We start from the raw sequence: 15857 nt of genomic DNA, 5'->3' as shown, positions 1-15857 counted from the left end.
AAAGCATTGTTGAAAAGCATACATTTTATTTGCTATTTCTTTTTAATTTTTTTTTTTGTTTTTTGCTTTTCATTACTAAAAATTACATTTATACATTAACCATCATTACTCTAAAAATAGATTTGTACTAAAATATATGCATTTGATGTCTAATTTACATTAAAATGATTATTTCTATTTACTCTACAGATACTGTTATATCATTCTTGATGAGAATAATCTGAATTGTTAGCTATATATGTTTGAATTTTACCTGTTTGATATGAGTCATTAACTCTGAGTTTTATTGATTCTGAAATATCAGGAAAAACTTTCAATTTTGAAACAAGCATAAAACACAGAAAATCAAATTAATTGTTTTACAAATCAATAAATTATTTTTTTTATATATTTCTGTAGACCAAATTATATGTTTTTTAGTTTGCCCTTTGTCTTTTTTAAAAATAGTCTGGCATATGTCTTCTGTTCAAAAGAAATGTTCTTATTTTTTCATAAATTTTTCCTTAGCTCACTATAAAGCCTGTATTGTATGACATATTCTGTTTTCCTACGTTTTAATTTATTTTTTCTCAAGTGCAGTCTACTGTTTTTCAAGTCAAGATAATCGATCATATGATTTTAAATAAAATATTAAGAAAATATTCCAACATAAAATTATAATAATCATGTACTTTACTAGTTAAACAAGCTTATTTTGCAAAAAAATATCTACCTTCAAAAGAAAAGTTTATTTGAAAATTGACTTACCCTAAATTTTTATTATAAAAACTTTTTGTTAGATTTCTAAACTTATAAGTCCGTATTCAAATACTAATTAAATGTATAATTTTTAATGGATAATTTTTATTTAGTAAGAGTCAGATATTATTAAACCATTTAAATGTTTGGCATATGTTTATTTTGTCCTAAATTAAAGTACATCAAAATCAGGGGAGCTTCTATATAACGAAATAAACTAATACAGTATATATACATAGTGCTCAGTAAAGTTAAAGTATCAATGCACCCTTTTAACTTCCAAACAGCTGCAGCTATTTTAAAATGTCTGCAGCTATTAAAGTGTCTAGGTATTGTAAAATAGGCAGGTACTGCATGATTATATTACTTAGAATGCCAACTGGAAGAAAGTTGTGGATTTGTGTTCCTATCTTTACAACATATGGGATCTATCCTTATGAGATATGGGGAAAAGTAATGAGGATGATAATAATTTTTAAAATTTGGAGTTCTTTGTTAGAAACTAGTTATTTTATCTGGATCATGTAAGGTCTTTAAAAATTATTTCACATTTTGTGAAAGTATATAGGGCTTAAAAATATTTTTTGAGTGCTTAAAAAGTACTTTTTTCACTTATTTTTGAGATGTTTAACTACACACTCAATTTAATAGCAATTTTAAGCACACAAATGCGTAAAATTGTATTTTTTTACACACTTATTTCTTTTCTTTCTTATTTTCTTATTACTTCTAAATTTTAAAATCTAGGTTTTTGGATCTTGCCTTTTTTGATATTACTTAAAAAAAAGCACATGAAAAAATACATAACTTCGCTTGACAGCTAAGCGTTGAAAAGTGCAAATTAAAATACAAAGCTTTTACAGCTCTTGTCTTTTGAGAGAAATTATTATTTCATCATTGACTATTTGAATGTCTTCAAATTCTGTTCTGGCGCCAACTACTTGGTTCAGATTTAAAAACAACATTTTTATTTATTTATTTTCTTTTGACCATGTTCAATTTAGAATAAAGGAAACTTACGAAACATTACCTCACTTGCCCAGACAGCAGTGTCTGATGCTTAAATATTTATCAGTCTAAATTTGTATTGTTTTTTTCTTCATTAAATCATATTAACTATTAAACTTTTGGTTCTATTGACATGAACAAATTCATCAGAAACTACACCTCCCTGTCTAGATAGCATAGTTTAAGTTTTGTACCACTCTGACCTCTTCTGTAAATTCAAGATAGCTTCAAAAGCTCACATTGAACTTAAAATATCTACATTTTTCTATAACTTTTGAAGCAATTAACAGCTTTACTCTAAATATTTTCATGTTCACTTATTTTGGTAGAATTATTTTAGAATTTTTTTTCCAATTTTAAGTAATAAAGACTCCTATTTTTACTAGTCCCATAGCTTTGTGATTAACGGAGTAAATATGATGTAAGTACTCATTTTTCCACACATAAAAGTTATTTTAAATTTCAATAACGTCGCTAGGAAATAAAATTATGTATATATAATATTGGATCAATAAATCAAGCATCAGCATTGGCACAACAGCTCTTTGTGAGCCTGGGCCTTACTCAGAAGCTTTTCCCATTCTGCCCTTCTCCCAGCAATTGATTTCCATTTCTTTACTTTTAGGATGGCAAAATCCTCATCTACACCATCTTTCTATCCCTTTTTGGGCCTTCCTCTTCGCCTTTTATTGGAGGGGGTTGCAATATAGACTCTTTACGTTCTGGGCTCATTCTCACTACATGCATCTCATTCTACTTAGTTTAATAGATTTAATGATATCATCACTATTTCAAAATTATATCTTTTTCTCCAGTTGTTGTTATCGAGGATAGTAGTTAAGTTCATGAGATACTGAAGAAGTAAATTTATTTAGTAGACTATGTCATCTATCAGAAGGTACCTCAAGATAGATTCAAGTGTCTTATATACTAGTGCTTTGGTATTTAATATTTGTAGTGGTAGTTACGCCACATTATTCCCCTTCCAAAATTTTATCTGTGATAGAATTCGATGAATGGATAATACTAGTTGATTCATGCTTTTTTTTTATTTTTATCAATTTGCATTGATAAAAATATTCTTCATTTTTTTGTTTATAGCATTTCGCTCATTCAAAGATTTAATAGGCATTTTAATTCGTAATACAATAATTTATTGACGATCTTAAAATAAATTGGTATTAATTTAGAAGTTTAAAAAAAGTAGCTGAGTATTGTTCCCTGCAGTATATTATTCGGCTTAACCTAATATTCGATTTGTACTTTGAATACCGAAAACTATCCTAAAATTTTTTATATCACACTTAGGAAAAAAAATTACATTGTATATTGCATGATTGACATTATTTAAAAATTGTAATATGAAATTTAAGATTGAAATTGTCTGTAAAAATTGTAAAAAAATTAAAAATTTTATGTAAAAGAAAAAATATTTTTTACTCCATAACATTGGTACACATTACAAATGAGAAAAATATGCTTCATTTATTACATATTTGTTTATTCAAGAAATAGGTTTACAGAACTGTTTGTTAACAGAATGTCATTATACTTTCAATCAGAGGCTTGATAAATTTATTTAATTACTATTATTTATATGTTTCCCACTTTATGAAGAAAGGATTTAGTACAATATAGTAATAAGTAACTTTTTGTTCCAAATGTGATATTTTTGCTGTTTTTGTTAACTGTTTAAAAGATATTTTCAACATGCTTCCCGAAGTTCCAATAAATGACAATAAATGTTAAATATATTTTTTTACCTAAACAGAAAACCTTATATGATTAGCCCAACGATTTTAACCCTTGACCCATTAACAGTGATAATCTTACACTTAACTTTCTGGTCGGTGCAAACCGGGAGTAAAACCCACATAGACCAATCATTGAACCCGGGACACCTCATTGCGAGGGGAATTTCTTTTCCGCTGCGCCATCGTGATTCCTCCTTGACAATTTTATTTTATATTGTCATTTGATACAGTCATGAAACAGCAGATCCAGTTTTGGATTTACGACTATCAATGTTCAACTACGTAGATTTGTAATTTTGCGCCCAATCCAGAAAACAAGATATCAAGTATAGGGGGAAATTGCCTCCATCAAGGACTTTTTTTGATAAAACTAAACCGCATTTGCGTTATACGGCGAAGAAAACCACTAAAACCTCCCACTGTTAATCTGGCCGCAATGGGACTCAAACCAGAGTGACCACCCACCTCAAAAACCTGGAATTATGAGGGAATTTTTTTATACTGGAAAAAAACTGGAAAAGTCAGGGAAATTTGGATTAAGACCTGGAAAAATCAGGGAATTCCAAAGAAAAGCTGGAATTTTTCTCTTAATTAAAATTATTTTACCATCCATTACATCCACGCTTATTTAGACGTAAATTTATCGTAAAAAAGTTGAAATATCATCAACTCAGTAATACTTTTCTTGCATTAAAATTCCCTTCATTAAAATTCCTGCGAAACTGGAATACCATTGCAAACTCTTTTGTGTTGGGAAATGAATGGAGAAATCTTTTTCCTCTTTGGAGATTATGGGACTATGCAGTTTAAGAAAGGCAAAAATGTGGAAGAAAGGATTAGGATATTTGCTTCTGTTTATAAAAGTAGCGTTTAATTTTTTTTTCTTTAAATCTTCTTTTAATCTGTGGGCTGAATTCATTAATTGTTCAAGTTTGTTCCGATACTTTGGGAGTATTTTTTTCTTTTAACAAAATTATTCAAAATGTTTTAGTATTTTTAACTTTATAAAATTCTCCAAAAAATAATTGTTCATAATTTAATTAGAGATTTTATCTTGAAAATTTGAAAAGTTAAAAAAGATGAAATTGAAATCTTGAAAAGATTTTAATCTTTTTTTGAAAGCTTTTGTCCATTGAATTATTTTTTTCTGGATTTCATGATAAATTTTATTTTGATATTTCCGAAATTGTTTCTCCTTTTACCCTGTAAAGCTGCCAAAACCAAGGAATGTATGGAAAACATGTTAAATGACATATAAACTTAGAATGGAATTTTTTTTTATTTATATTTGTTTGTTAGAAAGAAGGAAAACAAGACTTTGCTTTTTTGTTCTGCACTGTACAGGGACAGGTTTCAAGTTGGGCAACCAGATGACTAAAATTTTAAACTTAATATTAAGTGAACTAAGTATTATTTCCAAGGTAAAAAGTCGAAGATTTAGAAATAAAGATTTTTAACTTATAAATATCAGTTTTGAATAAGTCATAGGCTGTTAAATGAAGGGCAACATCATTTGAAATTTTCATCCATGGTAAGAGAATCTGTAACAAAGTACAGTTTTTTTTAAAAGAATTCACACTAATAAGAGAAAATAGGAATAATAATAATTAAAGTAAACTATAACAAAGCAGGTTATCTTGCACAAATATGTAGAAACATTTCTTATTTTGATTTACAAAAAAATTTCTCAAGACATACTTTTGATGTTTTTCGTGTTATACCAAAACACATCATTAATTGTACTGTAGCACTAGGATTTAATATAATAAAATTATTTTTTCTGTTTAAAGCAAGATTTGATAATAATATATATGTTTATTTTAAATTAATAGTTAATTATTTTTACGCACCACTCAGACACCACTGTTTTTTTTTTCATTACATTTGTTTTTTATTTATTTTCATCTTTTATTTCACCTTTTCTTTATAAAATGAAGTAAAATATGAAGAGAAACAATATAAATATTCCTTAAGGTTAATTTAAAATAATGTATTTCACCTCAGTAACCTAATTTTTGCAACTATGTAGTACTTTGAGTTATTTATGTTATAGCTTAAAATTGATCAATGAAGTTTTAATATATTTTTTTAATTTAATTTAATTTATTTATTTAAGGTAACTATCTCAGTTTTAATTTAATTTTATTTATTTATTTAAGATAAGCATCTCGGTTTTAATTTTTTTAGTAACAATTTAATTTCATTTAGAACATTTTTAATCAATCATTTTGCTTAGAGCTTGAATAATGTGTGTATTGAGAGAAAAAATAATTTCTGAACATTCTATAGTTATTTATTTATTTATTTTAAGTAAAGAAGAGAAATAATTTTATGGGGGGAAATATTAAACCTACTTGCATAGCAAACTACAACAATAACTCATATCCTATTCAATCTTTAGGTAAATGGGGTAAAAATTATTAGTTATTTATTGGGCCTGTAATTGGTCAACAAAACTGGAGAAGGGGTATTAAAAAGAGACAAAAATTTATTCGGGAATTCATATAAAAATTTATTCCAAAAATTTGACCCATCTTTTATTCTACAGCCGGACATATGTTCTTTCTTGTTCAATGCTAGCTATGCCACTAAATGGAAGTAAAAGCCATATCGGTTAATATTGTCTGCTACAAAAAGATTATTTAATTTTATGCAGGCAATAAATAAAGCTATGATTATAATTTTTCCTGTGAACAGAAAAATTTGTTATAGGCTAACAATACAGTAAAAAAATTGTCGTTTTTTTTCCTTTTAATGTACAGTGATTTTTTTTTTCTTCAATATAATTATTTTTATTCCAATATAAAACTAATGAATTTTTTCAACTTTTTTTCCCATATTTAAATAAAAAGTTTTTTATTCCATGTTTTTTAAAATGATATTGCTTAAATATGAGTTTTATTTATATTGCTGTTAATATATTACATTGATGTTAATATATTACATTGATGTTAATATATTACATTGTTGTTAATATATGTTGCATAGCTAAAATGAGTGATTTTTCAACTAACTTTTATAAGGTGGAAAATGTTATAAAACATATTAATCTGACCATTCCAACAGGAAATAGAAGACAATTTAAAGAAGCTATTTAATTAAAAAATAATATTTGTAGCATTAAGATTAAAATTAAAGTAATTTTCAGTCATTATAATGGTTAGCATTGATTTAAATTTCTATCCAATTTGAGTAATTTACGTCTGGCACAGAAGTAAAAAATTTCAAATTAATTATGTATCCTATTTCACAAACAACTGCATAAAATTTTTTATTCAAATGTCAGTTTCAAAATTCAGACAAGTTTACATTTAAATTACAAACAAATTCAGAGTTTTGCAAATTAGTAATCATTTTTGCTTTTGCTCGATTCACATCTGACAGCAACAATTTAATCCATTTAATTTGAACTGTTAATAATCAGTTTTTATAAAACAAATTGTTTTTTGATAAGTTATGATATACTAAATATTTAATGTAAAAGTTTGATTATAAACTTTTGTTTTATAGGATAGTTTTTCTAAGAAATTTATGTAAATTTTTTTCTGACACCATGGAATTGCCCAGATTCCTTGCCACCGGTATTAATTATCTTCTTGCTTTTATAATTGTGAACATACATTGTTTATATGATAAACTTTATTATATTTCGATTAGTTTTGAATGTGATTGGAAAGAAGCAGCAAAATGCTCTGATATATTGAGATTAGAGTGGTCTCATGCGGTTTATACTTATGTTCATGCTTCAATTCTCTCTATGATGGTAGAAGAAGGAAAAACAGAATTACAAGGTACTATTTCAGAAATCATGGAGTAAGATTTATTTTAGTAATGATTATAGAAATGCTTGTCTTTATCTGTAAATGTAATCTATTAAGAATTCTTGCATCTTACATAGTTTCTTAGATATCTTTAGTTAATAAATGAATAATATTTTCAAATTTTCTTGAAACTGTTTAATCTTTGTTTTTTTTTTAAAGAATTAAAAAATTAAAAAAATTTCTAACTATACAAACATAATTAAAAATGTTAAAATAATTAAAAATGTTTTCTAATTATACAAACAGGTTCTTAGGACACTCTTAATGACATACATAATTTAGAGGAGCATGATTCTGATGATCTTTTTTTATTTAAAAAATAATTTTTGTTCTCAAATATTGTTTGTTAACATGCGTTCAGTGATTATTTGAAATTTGAATAATTTAAACTGAAAAAAACATTAAAATATTTTTAGAATTTAATTTTTTTCTGTTTGTTTTTTATGTTCATAAATTACCAGGCTGATATGCCTTCCAATTATACCTTTATAGCTGTGTTATAAATAAAAGAAGTTTGAGGAAAAGTAAACTACTACTGCTGTGTATATTTTATGTATTTGCAATGTTGTTTATTTCGTCATATCCTTACTTGTTCATCATTTATTATGTGGTCATCAACAATTTATAATTGATAGTAAAGTTTAAAAACACTATTATTTAAGTTGGTTAGGGCTATTGTTTAAGAACTGAAATATATATTATGAAGCAATTATTCAGGCAGTTACAAAAATAAGTGCTTATGTTAATTATTTTTTTAATTTCCATTCTATGTTAGGTTATTCTTATTTTCCATTAAAGGTCTTGCTTATAAAACAAGACTACATTTAAATATCATTGCGGAAAACTTTTTATGATCATAAGTTTTTAAAGTAATATAATTTTATCTCATTTTGGAACTTTAGCTCTTTTTTTCTGCAACGTAGCATTTAAATTATTTTTCTTGAATTTTAAAAATATTAAGCAGTTTATTTTATGTGCTGTTTTAGGAAAGTTCCAAGCTTAAAACAGCGATTAGCTGGTAAATCAATACCTTTAGAAAAGTATGTAGTATGAAAATCTGTCAAGTTTGTGTCCCAGAAAGGTCGTCTGATTGTTCCAGCATTATTAAGTTTAATGACTTAAAACATTATTTTCATTGGTAAATCCAAAACCAATATTTGATACACATGATGATATTAATATCTGATGCACATGATATTTGTATTTATAATTTAATTATAAATCAAAATTATAAATAAAAAATAAATAATTATAAGTGTATAAATAATTATGAAGTATTCTACTTCATTATTTGAAAGAAAAAAAATTTTGAAAAAAATTAAAGTTTAGTTTTTATATTAAATTTTTGAAAATAAAAGAATATAATCTTTGACCCAGTTTTTTTTTAAATTCTTTTTTCTAAATATCATTTAACCATATTCCTTTGTTATAAACTCTTTATTTCTTTATATTGGCTATTAAATTACTAGTCAAAAATATTCAATGAGTCTGTTTATATTCAGTTTCAGTATTTTTTTAACATATATTCTTCATGTGGTGTCAATTTATATAAAAATGTAACAATTATCTTATGTTTATTTTTAGCTTTTATTTTAATTATACCATATTTCATAAATTAAATTTTTTTGTTAAAATCAAATTGAAATATCAAAATTAAAATCTGTTAGTTATTAATTGTAATTGTTAAGATTTTATTGAATTAGATTTAAAAAAAACTTGTTTTGTTTAGTGAAAGCTTATTTATTATTACTTTAGTTGCAATCTAATTTTTTATTTTAATATTTGGTACCTTTCAAATAATGGCAAATTATTTTGTTTTTAAAAATGAAATTGATTGCTTAAGAAAAAAGTGAAAATTAAATATTTTAAAATTAAGTGTAGTATAATGAATTTCTTTGAAAGTATATTTGCCTAAGTTAAAATAATTTTTTGTTTACAAACATTATTTTTAAACTTTTAAGTTTAGCCTAATTAAACTTTGATTATTTTCTGTTACATTCTTAAAATATCAAACAATTTTAAAAAGTTTACATTTTGCAAGTTCTACTCTCTTTATTTTCTACTATCATTATTTAAATAAAGATTCTTGATATCAATTTTTTTTTTAAATAAATTGATTATTTACTTATGAGCTCATTGTTGTAAAAAAATTTGTAAATTGAATATTTTACACACATTCTTTCTTTTAAACTAAGTCATTTATCTAAATGTTGTAAATATTTTCAATTTTCGTTTAATAACAAGTTTTTATTTCTAAACACAGATAAATATTAAAATGAAAATGTAAAGAAATATTTATTGCATTTCTAAATTTTTAGTATATCATGAGTTTTGTTAGTATACCATAGGTATCACAAGTTTTTCATATCATCTTTGAATTATATCACTTATTTTTTTTAAAAGAAAAGAATCTGTGTTCTTAAGCTTTATAATTAGTTTTTTTAAAAAAATTTTATTACCTACTACTTGTTAGTTTCTAAAATTATTTTCATAATTTGTTTTTCAATGAGAAGTTTCATATTCTGTATTTTGTAAATTTGGTGTTTATTCATACGTGAAGAAGATGGCGTTTTGGCTAAAGTTTTCAGTTTTTCACCTGCCTAATATTATACCCAACTACAATTTTTGTGTTGATGAATTTTTTAACAAAATATAATTATAATTTAAATGTAAGTATAATTTTTAAAGATAAGTTTTAATTACGGAAATAATTACTTTAAACCTCAGTGATTTTAAAACAATATTTAAATTGCAATTTTTATTCTGGTCATATGATTCATTTTTTATGATTGGCCATGAGAAACATGAAGAAAATATTAGGTGTTACAACTTTAGAAAATTGAAGGAAAAGAAATTTATGTTAGGAAATTTGTTAATAAAGACTTTTTAAACTATAATCTAAATTAGCTTTCAGATTTATTTTTGATGTATCTAGGAAAAAAAAATCTGAAGTCTGTACTTTGAAGGGAAATTTATTTCAAAAAACAGTAATTATTTTGACACATCAGTTCACTGAGTTCACTTCATTGCTCACTGAGATCTGTATTATTTATTTTAATGAATTCATGAATTAAGTATAAATAATTACCTTATTTTTATTCAATATGTGATTTAAAACTATCCATTTTTTTTTGTTGTAAATGTTTTACATAATGAATGTAAATGTTTAGTATTATTTTAGTTATAAATGAGAAAACAAGATAACAAAGAGTATTATGATAATATTTCTAAATTTAATATACTTCTATTTTTTATGAGATAATGGCAAAGTTGATATTTCCAAAAAAAAAATTTTCATTTACGTAAAAAAAACTTCTGGGGGGAACTTTTTCAGAAAAAAAAAAAAAAACATTATTTGGCGAAATTTTTTGCATGCTTTATGTGTATTTTTAATAGGTTATTTGTCTTAATTAAGGACAATTGCTTGTTACCTAATCTTTCCCCCGGTGGGTCAATATTATTTTTGAGCTATTTTTTGTTAAATTGAATATGATTTTTTTTGTGCAGAATTTATTTTTATTATTGTACTTTTTTTATTTAAAAATGTTTAGCAAAAATCTGCATTACACACAAAAAGAAATCTTAATGTGTCTAGAGCTGCCGTTTTTACTAAATATTCAAATTGCATTTTTAATCTCTAGAATGCAATTGTTATATATATATATATATATATATATATATATATATATATATATATATATATATATATATATATATATATATATATATATATATATATATATTGCTGATTAAATGTGTTAAACTGTTTTATTCATTACACTATAAATTATTTTAACATTTATTCATAACATTATAATTTTGTAACTTGTAATATTTCATTACAGCTATATATTGTTTCTTTTAGGAATTGGTGTATAATTGGAACAGTTTTCCAATGATAGCAAAATATCGCGAACTTACTGAAAATATTCTTTGTAAAATCAAAACTATATTTTCTAGTCTTTGAGATGCCAAAGGTATGTTTTTTTTAAGATAAATTCATTGCAGTTTTGAATGTAAACAGTAAGGGCTAATAATGTATAGGTAGAATCCTTTTTATTTATCTACTATTAATTTTTTAATATATTTGACTTATTCAATTTGATTTTTAAAATTCATTTTAAATTGGGATTATTTGGAATTTTTGTTCTTATTAGGCATGTGTTTCTTCTGTTAATTTGCAGAATTCCGCGAATCTCAAGATTATTGATTCACGGACTTTCGTAAATCAATAATTTATATTTCAACAAAATTTTCTCGGAATTTCGCTAATCAAAAACTTAAATTTTACCACTTACACAAAATCTAGTTAACATGAAATTTATATCTCCTTTACAAGCACCTCTTTTTTTCTTTTTGAGTACTTAATGAGATCCAAAAGAACTTTTTTTCAGCAGATTTGTTTGAGTTTCTATGCTTTATATCTGTAATAACTAACTCTTATAAAACTTTGCATCTGTAATAACTTCTTCGGTAAAAATTAATGAACCACGGAGGCGAATAGAAAAATAATTAAGTTGACGGTCTTCAAAGTAATTCTGAAATAGAAACATTTCAACTATCGTTCCCTAGAAAAAAAAATGGTGTTTTTTTTTTCATTTCTTTTAAACTTTGATTTTAAATATGTAATAAATTCCGATTTGTAATAAAGGAATTATTTAGTCAATATTATATATTTGCTCTCATTTTTTAATTGGATGCAATTAGATTGAATTTTTCATATGATAACTGTAGATGGAGATTTCAACTCGCTGGATATCATTATAATTCCTGATTTCGATGTTTTATTTTTTCTTTTGCAGTTACTGCTACTGATTTTCTCATGGTTTTTAAAATTCCAATATTATTGTGACATGCAAAATTCAATTAATGTATTTATTATTATCGTTTGTTTTACGAGGACACTACCAAGTTTTAGTTGAGGTTTTTAAAGTTTTTGCTACTTGATATCGTCAGGATTTTGTGAATCGTGATATTTTCATACAATATTATTAAGAAGCGAGAAATTCTAATCACGTATTTATTTGTGTAATTGATTTTTCGCAGACTTGATTTACGTTTTTTTTTTTTTTTTTTTTTTTTTTTTTTTTTTTTTTTTTTTTGAGTTATTGCTGTTGATTTTCACATGATATCTTAAAACACAGATATTACTATGATACAGAAAATTCAAATTGCACAACTGAATATTATTAATCTTATACGATAATTCTACTGTTGTTTTTCTATCAATTTTTCAGCAGTTGTCACTGCTAAATTTTGAATATTTTTAAAATCTCAATATTTTTAGTACAGTATTATTAGTTATATATGTGAATCTCGAAACATACATTTGATTAACTTCTTTTTCACCTGCTCAATTTGTGCGATTTCGTAGTAAATACTTGAGGTTTTTATCATCAATCTTTTTTCAGTTATTGCAATAGATTTTACAAACTTTAATATCTTTTCTTCTTTTTTTTAAAGCCACACTTAGTTCAACAATGGAGGAATTTGTTTGTTTTAATGTTTCTTTTGTCTGTAAGTCTTTTATTTATTTTTTATATAAGAAAAGAAAAAAAATTAAGCACTAAAAGAAAAAAACATTGAAGAAAATTCAGATAATTTCTTCTTTCAGGAATCATTTGTCTATCTTATAAATAAAAAGAAATACACTAACATTTATCATGTCTGAGATTGATACTTTGGTTCCTCAGTGAAAAATACAGTATTGTTATCAAGTACTAATTTCCATTCTTTGGAGTCTGGTGTGGGGCTCATTTTTTTTAAAGTTCTTATTCCTTAAAATCTTTCTTCATGCATTCTTTTTAATTTCTTAAAACATTTTTCCTCCTTGATTCTTATTTTTATTAATTTTTTAAGTACTAAAATTGTTTTATTATTTTTAATTTTCAAAAATATTTATGTGTAGTCTATTGTACTGTCACTTAGTTTTTGTGCATCGGTCATTTCGCCCCAATAGGCATATAATTTGCATTCGCTCTCATAACTCAGCCTGATTGTGATAAAAAATAGTTTTTAAACTTATATCAAAAACGTTGAATATCGAAGTGAAATTTTCCCTAAGAAATTATATATATATATATATATATATATATATATATATATATATATATATATATATATATATATATATATATATATATATATATATATATATATATATATATATAAAAGCACTAATTTTATCACAGTTGAAAACTTGTTGCATCTTGACTCATTGTGTAACACTTAGCTGGCAAAATCAGTTTTAGATAAAATTTATTTAAAACTTCATCTTGTAAAATACTCATAAATCAAGTTTCTTGTGAAGTTTCAAAATTAATGACATTGCACTTTTTAAAATGTTCTTACTTAACCAATTCAGTGAATTTTGTGTGTTTTTAGTTATTGTCTCTAATTTTTTTCATAATCATATTTATCTAGATATAGCGGGCACACGACATGATTAATATTACTGAGAGGTGTATATAATTTGGTCGAGTCAGCGGTACTAATTTGGGTCGCATCAATCAAGTTGAAGATTGTTTCCGTGGAGTCATTTCTTGGTACGATTTTATTTAAACGACTGTATTTTATAATAATTTGAATGAAGTAATTTTTGGTAATTAGCTTTATTTGCTATTGTGTTTTTTTTTTATTTGCACATGCAATATTATAGAATGACTCATTTCATTTGCGTTTTTATAAATAGCTTACATTCTTTTTTGTAGGCTTCCCTATTGCATAGACCTCTTCATTAAAATGTAAGATACGAAAGTCCCATTTGATGCATGCAATGTTATTTTACTGTTCATTATACTTGCTGTCAGAAAAATGACCTAGAATTTGAAATATTAACTAAAGAAAAAATGAAGGTGATAGAATTACTTGCTTTTCTACTGTTCTAAGAAACTAGGTAATTTTTTAGTTTCAAAATTGGTTGCATATAATTGAACAAAAGTTCTGATAATATTAAAAGACAACAGAAGGAAATTTTTCTAAATGACTACCATATGCAGCAAAACCTGGCCAAGTTTAAGGACATTAATTTAGACATGACATTCTTGCAAATACTTTTTTAGTTGGAACAATGGTGTTTGTAGCCATAGATTCCATCTGCTGACAATCTTAGTATCTAATTTTGAAATTAAACAAGAAAAATGTTTTAGTAAATATCCACCGTTCTTTGCTTGATTTTTCAAATCATACGTAATTTTTGGCACACCTGGTTCCATGAAACTTTCCATTTGAAATAAAATGTCTTCATTCCTAAAAGAAGTATTTAAAGAGAAGTGTTTTATCTATTTTTTAAATTACAGAAAAAAATGTATCTACCTCGCAAGAATTATTAACAATTAAATTTTTAGAACCTTTATTTTATATATGTTACCTCACTATACTATAATTTAAGTGCTCTGTTTAAGTCAGCAAGAGTCCATATATTGATTGTTGGCTGTTTGGGTTTAAATAAAAACTGGGATTAAAATACTGTATAAAACTACTTCAGTATTATAGTCTTTAGTTAACATGCACGTAATTTACCGCTGAATACTAGAGTGATTTACAAATTAACGAATAAAAATAAAAGCACAAATACAGTTCAATTAATATAATCTAGAAACAATGTACAGGTGCTTATTTCTATAACTTGGCTAAAAACTAAATCTGTAGATCATATTGCAAAATTTTAAAATCTTTAATACAAGTTGATCAATTTCTAACAATAACAATTTCTGCAATAACAATTTAATTACAAGAGAATGTATCTTTAAAAATATTCACTCTAAAATATAGTTCAATCAGTAGACCAGAGTCCATCAGTAGTCTACTGATCTTGACTGATAATTGTCTCAATTAAATTACAATTATTACAATAATGAAAACCAGTGTTTGTTTTTTTGTTAATTTAATTTGTATATTAAAATAAAATACGTTGAATGAAATTTATTTTAAAATTATTGATAGCTAATTTATAATTGATGTGACTAATTCATCAATCCCATTTGTTTTATTAGATTCTGACGCCTATGTAATTACTGGCAGTTTTTAATTTGTGATTAATTACTTAAATTAGTTCATATTAGCTTTCTTATAAATTTTAATCGAAGTGTTTTCCACAATTTACATTTTATTAAGAATTGTGCACAGCTTTCTCCCAGCTTCTTGATATAAAGATTTATATTAGTAAAATTAATGTTGATAAAAGTTTAAAAATGGTTGTTGCATTATTTAAAAATATCTTGTTGAAATAGACTTTATTAATTTTCATGCTTTGAAAATTTAATTTCTATTTTTGTAATATTTTTTCTATGTTTTTAAGCTATATTTAATGTTTATTATTTTTTCAAACTTTTGTTATACTCTAAAAAAGATGATAATAAGCATAAACATATGAATCACAAAGTAGTTGGTTGATTTTGATTTACTTATTAACATAAAGTTTTAAGAAATTTTGTTTTAAAAGAAAATTTTTACTTCCTTTCCAAATAATAGTTTTTCCCTAGATAAGAAAAAGAATGTTGGATATTTTTCTGCAAAAGGTAACCATTAATATTTA

The 15857-nt window shown here is 24.6% G+C and overlaps 1 protein-coding gene across 5 annotated transcripts in view; it reads left to right on the top strand.

Annotated features, from left to right (window-relative positions):
• The window catches only part of LOC147806762 (uncharacterized), a 137936-nt gene that overhangs the window by 39207 nt on the left and 82872 nt on the right, over nt 1–15857 (top strand). The window contains exons 1-4 of one of the 5 annotated variants that reach the window (XR_015435139.1): nt 7156–7291; nt 8308–8459; nt 11187–11298; nt 13745–13866. The exons of 1 other annotated variant lie outside the window; for it this stretch is intronic. The gene's annotated coding sequence lies outside the window, so the exon portion shown is untranslated. Of the gene's footprint in view, nt 1–7010; nt 7090–7155; nt 7292–7491; nt 8460–11186; nt 11366–13744; nt 13867–15857 lie in introns of those variants that run through there. 3 more of the 5 variants (XR_015435140.1, XR_015435138.1, XM_087167155.1) reach the window with 3 other exon arrangements.

Source organism: Parasteatoda tepidariorum, chromosome 7 (assembly GCF_982258835.1).
Source record: "Parasteatoda tepidariorum strain Cologne lab strain chromosome 7, Ptep-v5.0, whole genome shotgun sequence".
Taxonomy (NCBI): Eukaryota; Metazoa; Arthropoda; class Arachnida; order Araneae; family Theridiidae; genus Parasteatoda; species Parasteatoda tepidariorum.
The sequence above is the reverse complement of the archived record's forward strand: the minus strand, read 5'-3'. Positions and strand labels throughout refer to the sequence as shown.